This window comes from Theropithecus gelada, chromosome X (genome assembly GCF_003255815.1).
Source record: "Theropithecus gelada isolate Dixy chromosome X, Tgel_1.0, whole genome shotgun sequence".
NCBI lineage: Eukaryota > Metazoa > Chordata > Mammalia > Primates > Cercopithecidae > Theropithecus > Theropithecus gelada.
The window spans coordinates 100,768,611-100,782,802 of NC_037689.1; the positions used below are offsets into that span (position 1 = coordinate 100,768,611).

General features: G+C 41.8%; 1 pseudogene across 1 annotated transcript; it reads left to right on the top strand.

Moving 5' to 3' along the window:
• Nucleotides 1-13,100: 13,100 nt before the first annotated feature.
• Nucleotides 13,101-13,646, top strand: LOC112616581 (annotated as a pseudogene). Its single transcript, XR_003117674.1, has one exon. The product of XR_003117674.1 is annotated as an uncharacterized LOC112616581 (transcript).
• The last annotated feature ends 546 nt before the right edge of the window (nt 13,647-14,192 follow it).

Consider the following 14,192-nt stretch of genomic DNA (forward strand, 5'->3'; position numbering starts at 1 on the left):
TCAGAGCTAAAGAAGGAATTACATACCCAGTGCAAAGAAACTAAAAATCTTGAAAAAAGAGTGGAAGAATTGCAGAGAAGGCCATAAACGAACAGACAGAGATGAAAACCATGACACGAGAAATACGTGACAAATGCACAAGCTTCAGTAACCGACTCGATCAACTGGAAGAAAGAGTATCAGATATTGAGGATCAAATGAATGAAATGAAGCGAGAAGAAAAAATATAAAGAAAAAAGAAGAAAAAGAAATGAACAAAACCTGCAAGAAGTATGGGATTATGTAAAAAGACCAAATCTACGTCTGATTGGGGTGCCTGAAAGTGAGGGGGAAAATGGAACCAAGTTGGAAAACACTCTTCAGGATATCATCCAGGAGAACTTCCCCAACCTAGTAGGGCAGGCCAACATTCAAATTCAGGAAATACAGAGAACGCCACAAAGATACTCCTCGAGAAGAGCAACTCCAAGACACATAATTGCCAGATTCACCAAAGTTGAAATGAAGGAAAAAATCTTAAGGGCAGCCAGAGAAAAAGGTCAGGTTACCCACAAAGGGAAGCCCATCAGACTAACGGCAGATCTCTTGGCAGAAACTCTACAAGCCAGAAGAGAGTGGGGACTGATATTCAACATTCTTAAAGAAAAGAATTTTAAACCCAGAATTTCATATCCAGCCAAACTAAGTTTCATAAGTGAAGGAGAAATAAAATCCTTTACAGATAAGCAAATGCTTAGAGATTTTGTCACCACCAGGCCTGACTTACAAGAGACCCTGAAGGAAGCACTCAACATGGAAAGGAACAACCGGTACCAGCCACTGCAAAAACATGCCAAAATGTAAAGACCATTGAGGCTAGGAAGAAACTGCATCAACTAACGAGCAAAATGACCAGTTAATATCATAATGGCAGGATCAAGTTCACACATAACAATATTAACCTTAAATGTAAATGGACTAAATGCTCCAATTAAAAGACACAGACTGGCAAACTGGATAAAGAGTCAAGACCCATCAGTCTGCTGTATTCAGGAGACCCATCTCACATGCAGAGACATACACAGGCTCAAAATAAAGGGATGGAGGAAGATCTACCAAGCAAATGGAGAATAAAAAAAAGCAGGGGTTGCAATACTAGTCTCTGATAAAACAGACTTTAAACCATCAAAGATCAAAAGAGACAAAGAAGGCCATTACATAATGATAAAGGGATCAATTCAACAGGAAGAGCTAACTATCCGAAATATATATGCACCCAATACAGGAGCACCCAGATTAATAAAGCAAGTCCTTAGAGACTTACAAAGAGACTTACACTCCCATACAATAATAATGGGAGACTTCAACACCCCACTGTCAACATTAGACAGATCAACGAGACAGAAAGTTAACAAGGACATCCAGGAATTGAACTCATCTCTGCAGCAAGCAGACCTAATAGACATCTACAGAACTCTCCACCCCAAATCAACAGAATATACATTCTTCTCAGCACCACATCACACTTACTCCAAAATTGACCACATAATTGGAAGTAAAGCACTCCTCAGCAAATGTACAAGAACAGAAATTATAACAAACTGTCTCTCAGACCACAGTGCAATCAAACTAGAACTCAGGACTAAGAAACTCAATCAAAACCGCTCAACTACATGGAAACTGAATAACCTGCTCCTGAATGACTACTGGGTATATAACGAAATGAAGGCAGAAATAAAGATGTTCTTTGAAACCAATGAGAACAAAGATACAACATACCAGAATCTCTGGGACACATTTAAAGCAGTGTGTAGAGGGAAATTTATAGCACTAAATGCCCACAAGAGAAAGCTGGAAAGATCTAAAATTGACACTCTAACATCACAATTAAAAGAACCAGAGAAGCAAGAGCAAACACATTCAAAAGCTAGCAGAAGGCAAGAAATAACTAAGATCAGAGCAGAACTGAAGGAGATAGAGACACAAAAATCCCTCAAAAAAAATCAGTGAATCCAGGAGTTGGTTTTTTGAAAAGATCAACAAAATTGATAGACTGCTAGCAAGACTAATAAAGAAGAAAAGAGAGAAGAATCAAATAGATGCAATAAAAAATGATAAAGGAGATAGCACCACTGACCCCACAGAAATACAAACTACCATCAGAGAATACTATAAACACCTCTACGCAAATAAACTAGAAAATCTAGAAGAAATGGATAATTTCCTAGACACTTACACTCTTCCAAGACTAAACCAGGAAGAAGCTGAATCCCTGAATAGACCAACAGCAGGCTATGAAATTGAGGTAGTAATTAATAGCCTACCAACCAAAAAAAGTCCAGGACCAGATGGATTCACAGCTGAATTCTACCAGAGGTACAAGGAGGAGCTGGTACCATTCCTTCTGAAACTATTCCAATCAATAGAAAAAGAGGGAATCCTCCCTAACTCATTTTATGAGGCCAACATCATCCTGATACCAAAGCCTGGCGGAGACACAACAAAAAAAGAGAATTTTAGACCAATATCCCTGATGAACATCGATGCAAAAATCCTCAACAAAATACTGGCAAACCGGATCCAGCAGCACATCAAAAAGCTTATCCACCATGATCAAGTGGGCTTCATCCCTGAGATGCAAGGCTGGTTCAACATTCGCAAATCAATAAATGTAATCCAGCATATAAACGGAACCAAAGACAAAAACCACATGATTATCTCAATAGATGCAGAAAAGGCTTTTGACAAAATTCAACAGCCCTTCATGCTAAAAATGCTCAATAAATTCGGTATTGATGGAACGTATCTCAAAATAATAAGAGCTATTTATGACAAACCCAAAGCCAATATCATACTGAATGGGCAAAAACTGGAAAAATTCCCTTTGAAAACTGGCACAAGACAGGGATGCCCTCTCTCACCACTCCTATTCAAAATGGTGTTGGAAGTTCTGGCTAGGGCAATCAGGCAAGAGAAAGAAATAAAGGGTATTCAGTTAGGAAAAGAAGTCAAATTGTCCCTCTTTGCAGATGACATGATTGTATATTTAGAAAACCCCATCGTCTCAGCCCAAAATCTCCTTAAGCTGATAAGCAACTTCAGCAAAGTCTCAGGATACAAAATTAATGTGCAAAAATCACAAGCATTCTTATATACCAGTAACACACAAACAGAGAGCCAAATCATGAATGAACTTCCATTCACAATTGCTTCAAAGAGAATAGAATACCTAGGAATCCAACTTACAAGGGATGTAAAGGACCTCTTCAAGGAGAACTACAAACCACTGCTCAGTGAAATAAAAGAGGACACAAACAAATGGAAGAGCATACCATGCTCATGGATAGGAAGAATCAATATCGTGAAAATGGCCATACTGCCCAAGGTAATGTATAGATTCAATGCCATCCTCATCAAGCTACCAATGAGTTTCTTCACAGAATTGGAAAAAACTGCTTTAAAGTTCATATGGAACCAAAAAAGAGCCCGCATTGCCAAGACAATCCTAAGTCAAAAGAACAAAGCTGGAGGCATCATGCTACCTGACTTCAAACTATACTACAAGGCTACAGTAACCAAAACAGTATGGTACTGGTACCAAAACAGAGATACAGACCAATGGAACAGAACAGAGTCCTCAGAAATAATACCACACATCTACAGCCATCTGATCTTTGACAAACCTGACAAAAACAAGAAATGGAGAAAGGATTCCCTATTTAATAAATGGTGCTGGGAAAATTGGCTAGCCATAAGTAGAAAGCTGAAACTGGATCCTTTCCTTACTCCTTATACGAAAATTAATTCAAGATGGATTAGAGACTTAAATGTTAGACTTAATATCATAAAAACCCTAGAAGAAAACCTAGGTAATACCATTCAGGACATAGGCATGGGCAAGGACTTCATGTCTAAAACACCAAAAGCAATGGCAACAAAAGCCAAAATTGACAAATGGGATCTAATTAAACTAAAGAGCTTCTGCACAGCAAAAGAAACTACCATCAGAGTGAACAGGCAACCTACAGAATGGGAGAACATTTTTGCAATCTACTCATCTGACAAAGGGCTAATATCCAGAACCTACAAAGAACTCAAACAAATTTACAAGAAAAAAACAAACAACCCCATCAAAAAGTGGGCAAAGGATATGAACAGACATTTCTCAAAAGGAGACATTCATACAGCCAACAGACACATGAAAAAATGCTCATCATCACTGGCCATCAGAGAAATGCAAATCAAAACCACAATGAGATACCATCTCACACCAGTTAGAATGGCGATCATTAAAAAGTCAGGAAACAACAGGTGCTGGAGAGGATGTGGAGAAACAGGAACACTTTTACACTGTTGGTGGGATTGTAAACCAGTTCAACCATTATGGAAAACAGTATGGCAATTCCTCAAGGATCTAGAACTAGAAGTACCATATGATCCAGCCATCCCATTACTGGGTATATACCCAAAGGATTATAAATCATGCTGCTATAAAGACACATGCACACGTATGTTTATTGCGGCACTATTCACAATAGCAAAGACTTGGAATCAACCCAAATGCCCATCAGTGACAGACTGGATTAAGAAAATGTGGCACATATACACCATGGAATACTATGCAGCCATAAAAAAGGATGAGTTTGTGTCCTTTGTAGGGACATGGATGCAGCTGGAAACCATCATTCTCAGCAAACTATCGCAAGAACAGAAAACCAAACACCGCATGTTCTCACTCATAGGTGGGAACTGAACAATGAGATCACTTGGACTCGGGAAGGGGATCATCACACACCAGGGCCTATCACGGGGAGGGGGGAGGGGGGAGGGATTGCATTGGGAGTTATACCTGATGTAAATGACGAGTTGATGGGTGCTGACGAGTTGATGGGTGCAGCACACCAACATGACACAAGTATACATATGTAACAAACCTGCACGTTATGCACATGTACCCTAGAACTTAAAGTATAATAATAATAAAAAATTTTTTAAAAAATAAAAACAATTAAAAACATGGCCAGGTGTGGTGCTAGCTGCTACTCATGAGGCTGAGGTGGGAGGATCACTTGAGCCCAGGAGTTTGAGGCTGCAGTGAGCTATGATTGCACCACTGCACTCCAGCCTGGGTGACAGAGAGAGATCCTGACTCAAAAAAGAAAAAAAAAAAAAAAAACCACAGAGAAATAAATAAATAAAACAATAAGATATATCAAATGTCAGCTCACAGGACAGAGGGAGGAAAAGCTTAATATTTTCTGTAATCTTAAGCTTTGAGTTCTGGAATAATAATTTAAAAGGCTGTTTCCCTAGGTTGTACTACTTAGCTTTTAGCTCCAGTTTCCTTATCTGAGTAATGGGGATAATAATTGGTCTTTAATGGAGTTGATAGGATCAAATGAGGTTTAATATAAAACACTTTCATACAATAGTTTTGTGTATGTTAATATCCTTAAGTCCATAACACCATTCCAACCATATTTAACAGGGATGATATCTCTTAACCTCAACAGCATCATTACAGTTTGATGTGTATTTGGGAATGTAAGAAGGGAACCACACTCAGCTATATTATGTAGGAAATTCAGTGCTATTTCTGGTCTATGCACTCCAATGGAGTTGGGGTGGAGAAGGTCCTCACTCCTTTTCCATTGAATAATTGTGCTTTTCCTGCACTCTGTTGGGGCCTTCTGTGTTCACATCAGGTGTGAACATGACCTGGGGCTCTGGGGCCTTATTGGAGCTTCAGACAGAGGTTACTGATGGTGAGTGTGCAAGGAGGAACACTGGAGGAAGAGTCAAGAATTATTCCTGGGACCCAGTCCCCGAACCATCCAGGGTAAGTTTCTTCTCTTGCCTTGACCTGAACTGTCACACAGTTGTTCACTGAGCGTCCATCACTCTTCACACCTCCAGTGGCCCAGGGGATGGAGTGGTCATGGTAATCATTGCATGAAGTCCAGATCCTTGTGGAAGTTATGGTGAATTCTGTAGCACCACCTTATTATACAAGAACAGGGAGGCCTCGCTGGAATAATCAGACTCCTCAAAGAGGGGCTAGGCCTAGTACAATGGGCAGGACTTGTTGGGGGTAGTTGGAGAAGAGAAGACAGGGGTGTCCAGCCTGACTGACTGGACCAGGGGAGCAGACAGGGCTCTGAGATAACTGACCAGACACTCTAGGCCTGAGGCCATCCAGGTTTAGGACCAATTGGTGAAGGACACATTTGCTTCAATGGGATGCTGCAGGTTACCTTTACCTGAAATTGCACAAATATGGTGAGAAGGGAAGTGCCCTGTATGCCTCCCACTGGTCCATGACAGCAGGGAAGAAACAGGAGCACTGACAATAATAAAGTGATTGATGTCAGCACCCTAAACCTTCATTAAAGTGGGAAGTGGACATCAAGGGGAAGGATTTACACTAATTGAGCACCCAAGCTGTCTGTAAATTGTCCATCCATTTTAATTTCTCTCTGACCCCAGGCCCCATAGACCCCTATCTGCCAGTGAGTCCTAGAGTTACATTCTTAACCAGAACGTTCTCTCCATGAGGTCACACTCTCCATGTTTTCGTTTGTTTTCTCTCTGCATCCTCCCTGAGATTTTTCACGAGGCTTTTCTCTCCCTCTGTTGCCTCAGCTCTTTTCATCAGCTCAGTGTGTTGTATCACAACTCAACAAGGTTCTGACAAGATTGAGCACAAGTTAACACAACTTTACTATCTTTTACATATTGCATTTTTGCAGTTATTTCTGCAGAGTTATATGTATAACCCCACTCTAACAAAGCTGCATGTATTGACCAAACAGCCTTTTGTGGTTGGGCGACTCTGTGCTGTTGTAAGCATATGGATTCACTCGACTTTACTCAAATGTGCACTTTTCTGTTGTCCACAGACTGCCTGGCCTTTTCAACTATGTTCTCTGTACGAGATTTCCCCTGGGATGTAACGATTTGTTACTGGATTTCAGCCATGTTATCTGCATATGTTCCCACATGCAAAATTGGCCTATCACTATCTTTTTTGGATGGCCTTCAGTGATTTAGCAGGTAGGCCTATAATGCCCCTTTCATTTCTCTCTAAATTCATGTCTCTCTCAACTTTCTCAAGGTAGGGAGTAATGAAGATGCAGGAGATGATTCCTGGGCTACCCTGAGCCCTTTGACTTGAGGGAAGAAGCATTTAATGCCCAGGAAGTGGATCTGACAAAATTTGATTGGTGGCGTTAGCACAACTTGGAGCATCTGGAAAGTGTTACTTTCCAGTAGAGATATTTTTGAAGGGAAGAGGAAAGATCTTTGAGGCCAAAGTAACCAAGTGTCCAAGGGAGTGATGTTCAGATCCTGTTTATTTAGAGCATGGGAAAACTGTGTGTCCCATCCCAGTATACTTCTCATTCATTCATTGTTTCATGTATCCTTCAGTAATAGGTATGCTAAACAGTGGCAAGTGTGTGTATGTCCAGCTGTTTCCAATGCCAAGGCCAATAAAGTCTCTTTGTCATCAGCCACTTATTATGGTCTTCAATATTTCTTCTACATATATTGAGAACTAATCAGATGGTGTTATACTTTTTACTTCAACCATCAAACAGAATTTAGAAATCTCAAGAGGAGAAGGAAGAGCTATTGCATTTACTCATCTTTTCTTATGTTCCAAGAGCACTTCTTTTATCAGTTCCTTTCTGGCTAAAGCCATTGTTTTAGGGTATGTCTGCTGGTTACAAATTGTTTTTCCTTCATTTGAGAATATCTGTATATCCTCAATTTCTAAAGGATAATTTACTTGAATACGTACTTTGAGGTTAACAATTCTTTTCGTTAAGCACTTGAAAAATGATGTGCCACTCCTTTCTGTTCTCCATGGTTTCTGATGAGAAATGTGCTGTATTTTTCAATTATAGGCAATGCATTATTTATCTCTTCCTGATTTTAGGGTTTTTATCTTTGTGTTTAGTTTTCTAAAGTTTGATAATGATGTGTCTTTTCATGGATTTATTTGGGATAATCCTTTTTGGGATATGCTCAGATTTGTACTTCTCAGTTTATGTCTTTTGCTAAATTTGAAGGTCTTTAGCCATTATTTCCTCAAATACTTTTTCGCTCATGCACTCTTTCTCTTCTCCTTCCAACACAAAAATGACACAAATATATCTTTTGTCATAGTCCCACAGGTTCTTGAGGCTTTGTTCTGTATTTTTAGTGTATCCTCTCTTTCCAAAAGGGTTAATTTCTGTTTCTCTATATTCAAGTTCCCCGATTCTTTTCTCTTCTCTCTCCATTATGCTGTTGCATCCATTCATTGAGTGTTTACTTTATTTTAGAGATGGGGTCTCACTATATTGCCCAGGATGGTCTTGAACTCCTTGTCTCAAAGGAATCTCTCACCTTAGCCTCCTGAGTAGGTAGGATTACAGCTGCATCCCAAGCACACCCCGCCCACTGAGTTTTATTTCAGTTATTGTATTTTCTGGTTCTAAAGTTCCATTTGGTTCTCCTATATATCTTTATTTGTTAAGATTTTCAGTATTTTCATTGCTTTCCAGCATTTGATTTGTGGTGTTAGCACAGTTTGGAACATCTTATTTGCTCACTGAAGCTTTTTCATGACGACTGCTTTTAAAATCCACATAGGATAATTCCAACACCTATGTCATTTTGGTGTTGGTATCCATTGATTGTATTTTCTTTCTCAATTTTAGATTTTCCAGATTCTCAAAGATAGATTTTTAAATTATATCCTAAATATTTTTGGTATCATGTTATGAAACTCTGGATGCTATTTAAATGAAAATCCAGATTCACTACTCAAATCTCTCTGACACAGGGGCTGGAGGGTGGGAGGGGAAGTGGTGCCTTATTACTGCTTAGGAGAGATGGGTTTCAGGATTCTCACTAGGCCTCCATCTACACTACTCTGGCTAGGAAGAGCAGCACGCCTCCTTGCTATTTCCTGTGTGGCCTCCACTGACACCATGGTGTGTGTGGAGGGGAATAGGGAGAGCTTATTACTGCTGGGTGGAGATAAAAGTCTAGGTTCCCCACTCAGCCTCCACTAACACTGTGGAGGGGGCAGGTGTGAGATTGGAAGGGAAGTGTCTCCTTGTTACTGCTTGGCAGAGGTGAAATTTCACTCCCTGCCAGGCTTCCACTGACACCATCCTGGCAGGAGGGGGAAGACACATTGTAACTGTTCTCTATGTAGCTTCCACTGACCCTGTGAAGATAAGAAAGCCCCGTATTACTGGATGATCATAAACGTTTCACCTTCCCACTCAACTTCTGGTGACTCCAGCCCAGAAAAGAAGAGAAGGGGCATCTCATTATCATTGAGTGTGGGCACAACTCAAGTTTCTTGCATGGTGTCCACTGACACCATTGGGGGTTATTCATTTCTACCAGGTGAGGATGAAAGTACTTGTTCTCCACATAGTCTTCTCTGGTATCACCCCAAAGGGTAGAGATGGGTGAGTGTTTACAATCTGATGAGTATGGAATCAATGCTCCCCACTCAGTCTGCTGGCATTGTGGGGGTGGAGCTGTGTTTTATTCCATTGTCCTTTGCTAAAACAGGGCAGTTAGAGTCTAAAAGCTTGCTTTTTTACTATATGTCCCCTTTTCTGGTTCTTTGTCTAGAGGGAGCCTTTCAGAGTCTTATGTTTATTTTACTTAAAATATTGAGAGGTTTTAGCCATGCTCAGCAGAAATAGTACTGAGAAGTGTATCTATTTCATCTCATCCCCCAAACAGAAGTCCTTTTCTTTATTTTTAATACAAGTAAAAAAAAGTATATATTTTTGCATTCCCCCTTCTTACATTAAAAAGTATCATGCTACTCACATCTTTATAATTTTTTTTTTTTTTTTACTTTATATCCAAAGCACTATTTGGAGATTTTCATCAGTTTTCTTTACATCTAACTTAGTGTCCACCTTTGTGTGGTTATATGATAGTATTTCATGCACCCTACAATGATGAGTATTTACATTTTTCCATTCTTTTGTTCTTCAAATAGTGCCACAGGGCATTTGGTAGATATTAGCAAATTCCCGTCCATAGTGGTTGTGTTAGTTTTCTACGGCTACTGTAACAAATTACCACAAAATTAGTGTCTATAAACAGCTGAAATTTATTTTCACAGTTCTGGAGGCCAGAGTTCAAAATCAGTTTCATTGGGCCAAAACTAAGGTATCAGCAGGACCATCCTTTTTCCAGAGGCTCTAGGAAATAATCAATTTCTTGCCTTTTCTAGTTTCTGGTTTTCCAGCATTCCTTGGTTTGTAGCTTCATTGGTCCAATTTCTGCATACCTGGTCACACTGCCTTACTGCCTTCTACTGTTCTATCTGTGTCAATTCCCTCCCTCCCTCCCTCCCTCCCTTCCTTCCTTCCTTCCTCTTTTTCTCCTCTCTCTCTCTCTCTCTCCTCTCTCTCAGTCTCGCTCTGTTGCCAGGCTGGAGTGCAGTGGCGCAATCTTGGCTCACTTCAACCTCAGGGTCCCCTGTTCAAGCGATTTTCCTGCCTCAGCCTCCCAAGTAGCTGGGACTACAGGCGTGCACCACCATGCCCGGCTAATTTTTTGTATTTTAGTAGGGACAGGGTTTCACCACGTTGGCCAGTATGGTCTCTATCTCCTGACCTCGTGATCTGCCCACCTCAGCCTCTCAAAGTGCTGGGATTACAGGCATGAGCCACCACGCCCAGCCTTGCTTCTTTTTTTTATAGAGGGAGTCTTGCTCTGTCGCCAGGCTGGAGTGCAGTGGCGCGATTTCAGCTCACTGCAACCTCCGCCTCCCGGGTTCAAGCGTTTCCCCTGCCTCAGCCTCCCGAGTAGCTGGGACTACAGGTGTGAGCCATCGTGTCCAGCCACTGCCTCTTTCTTATAAGAACATTTGGTATTGCATTTAGGGACTATCTGGATAGTCGAGTATATAATCTCTCCATTTCAAGATTCTTAACGTAATCCCATTTGCCAAGATCCTTTTCCTATGAGTAATATTATCAGTCTTCAAGCAGTGAGACCTTACATCTTTGGGGGCCAGTATTAAGCCTTCTACTTTGATCATACCATTTTCCATCCCTGTGAGCAATGTACAAAAACATGTGCCTTTTTGCACTCCCTCATGAACTAAGTGAATTGACAAACCTATGAATATTTGACAATCTAATAGGTGAAGAATGGTACTTAGTATAGTTTTAATTATATCTCTCTTACTAGAACCAAGTTTGAGTTTCTTTGCATTTTCTTCCATTAACTGTTTATGGTTCTTACAAGTCTTTGATAGGGTTGTTGTTTTTTAATGGCTTTATATTTATAAGCTTTTACATAGAATGGATAGCAACACTTTCTTAGAAATATTAGTTGAGAATATTTTAGATATCTTTTAGTTATATACCATGTTTTTTGTCATACAATGTGGCTGTTGTTATTTTAATTTTGTTAAATGTATCAACCTTTTTTCCTTAATGCACCTGGATTTTGAGTCATAGTTATGAAAGTGTTCTTCACTTCCTCATGATAGAGGAATTCACCAGTGTTTTTTCCTAATATTTGTATGCATTCATGTTTTACATTAAAATCTGCACCCTTTGGAATTTATTCTGATGTAAAATGAATCCCTTTTTGCCTTTATAACTATTTGGTTTGCTAGCTATCAGAACACCACTTCTGAAATTATCAATCATATCTTCAATGATTTGAAATGCACCTTAATCACATGCTATTAACAAATTTCCAAATGTAATACTAGAATATAAATACAATATCAGTATTTTCTCTATTTTATTAGCTTTTTCTGTCTATTTATGAGCCAGTGTCATACTTGTATATTGCACATACTTTATTATATGCATTAGTACCTGGTAGGGCTCCCTCCCTTCACTTTCTTCTTTTGCAGGGTTTATCTGACTAGTCTTGCTGTTTATTAAGCCAAATAAATTTGTAATTCCAGCACTTTGGGAAGCTGAGGCGGGCAGATCACATGAGATCAGGAGTTTGAGAGTTCAAGACCAGCCTGGCCAAAATGTCAAAACCCCGTCTCTACTAAAAATACAAAAATTAGCCAGGGGTGGTGGAGCACACCTGTAATCCCAGGTACTCAACAGGCTGAGGCATGAGAATCACTTGCACCCAGGAGGCGGAGGTTGCAGTGAGCCACGACCACACCACCGCATCCAACCTGGGCGACAGAGTGAGAGAATGAGACTCTGTCTCAAAACAAAACAAACAAACAAAATATAAACAAACAAAAAAACTGAGATCACATTAAATTTGGCTTTTTAACTCAGCATGTTAGCCCGGAATATTGTTTTGCATTTCTGCAGTTTTTGTAATTTGACACCTTTTTTTAAAGTTTAATGAGTACGTATAATGCTTATTTATTTATTTATTTATTTATTTTTGAGAAAGAGCCTTGCTCTGTCGCCCAGGCCTGAGTGCAGTGGCGCAGTCTCGGCTCACTGCAACCTCTGCCTCCTGGGTTCAAGCGATTCTCCTGCCTCAGCCTCCTGAGTAGCTGGGATTACAGGCGCCCGCCGCCACACCAGGCTAATTTTTGTATTTTTATTGGAGGCAGGGTTTCTCCATGTTGGCCAGGCAGGTCTCCAACTCCTGACCTCAGGTGATCCTCCAGCCTCGGCCTCCCAAAGTGCTGGGATTATATACCGGCATGAGCCACCGTGCGTGGCCTTATACTGCTTTTTATATGAATTATCTGTTAATATCATTTGCTCATTTCTCTATCCATTATTAAGAGGGTTTTTTTTCCCCATATCAAGTATATTAAGCAGGTTAGTTAAGAAGTTAGCATAAGCGGCCAGGCGTGGTGCTCACGCCTGTAATCCCAGCACTTTGGGAGGCCGAGACGGGCGGATCACGAGGTCAGGAGATCCAGACCGTCCTGGCTAACATGGTGAAACCCACTCTCTACTAAAATACAAAAAATTAGCTGGGCATGGTGGCGGGCGCCTATAGTCCCAGCTACTCGGGAGACTGAGGCAAGAGAATGGTGTGAACCCGGGAGGCGGAGCTTGCAGTGAACCGAGATCGCGCCACTGCACTCCAGCCTGGGCGACAGAGCGAGACTCCGTCTCAAAAAAAAAAAAAAAGAAAAAAAGAGTTTCGGTCGGCAGAGAACGCGGAGAGACGCAGAACCCGGCCCACTCCTTCAGGGCCCTCCAGGCCCTCCGGCCCTGGGCCGGCGAGTGAACTGGGGGGCCCCGGGACAGGCCGAGCCCTGTGCCATGCAGATACCGGAGGCCTCTGCTGCGGCTGCCCACTGGCTGTGCCCAGGCCTTGAAGCCGCCGCGAACCTCTCTTCCCCACCCCACCTCGGTGACTGATGGCGGCGGCGGCCTCTCCAGGCCCGGACCCGGCCGGCCGCCGGGTCTCCCGGCCCAAGCCTGCCGGGCCTCAACGAAACCCCCGCAGAGCCGCCGGGACGCAGCGCCTTTGGGCGGCGGCGGGCGTGGCGGGCCGGGAAGCATGGCGGCCGCGCGGCGGAGGCCATTAGGGCGTGTAGGGCCCAGGAAGGAGGCCTAGGGACGCAGGCAGGCTCAGCTGCCTCTTTAGGCCACGAAGCCGCGCAGATCCGGTTCCCGGGTGACCACTCTGTCGCCATTGGGCGAAACCTACCTAGTCCTGACGACAACGGACAAAGGCCGTAACGGACCTGGGAGGTGAGCGAAGTCCCGAACGACGATGGGTGGAACGATTAGCGGCCATTGGGCAGTTGGTCTTCGTTCTACCAGACTTTGCTGTTGGAAGAGAGAAATGGTAGAATGACAGGCCACGTTTGGCCCGTTGGAAATGCCTGCCACCCTCTGGGAAGATTTACTGGCCGATTTTGGAAGGCCTGTGTATATAATATGAAAAAGCTGCTCTCAACTCCACCCCAACCTTTTAATAGAAAACATTTGTCACATCTAGTCCTTTTAGACGGAAAGAGGTTGCCGACGTATGATAAAGTAGAGTTAGAAAGTCACACATCTTGTAAATTCTCATTTGTTTAAAAGAAATCATAGAAAATACGTGTCTTCTGGAGATGACTTTTGGAAATGAAGTTGTTAGACGGCCTCTGGAAGCGATACGTCCACGTTAAGTGGGTTAGATGACATCGAGCTGGAAGACGTGAGAAGGAAAAGAAGGTTCTATGCTAGACTGGTCATATTTAGAAGACATTTTCATATTCTATCCATTGTTTTGTGTGCATT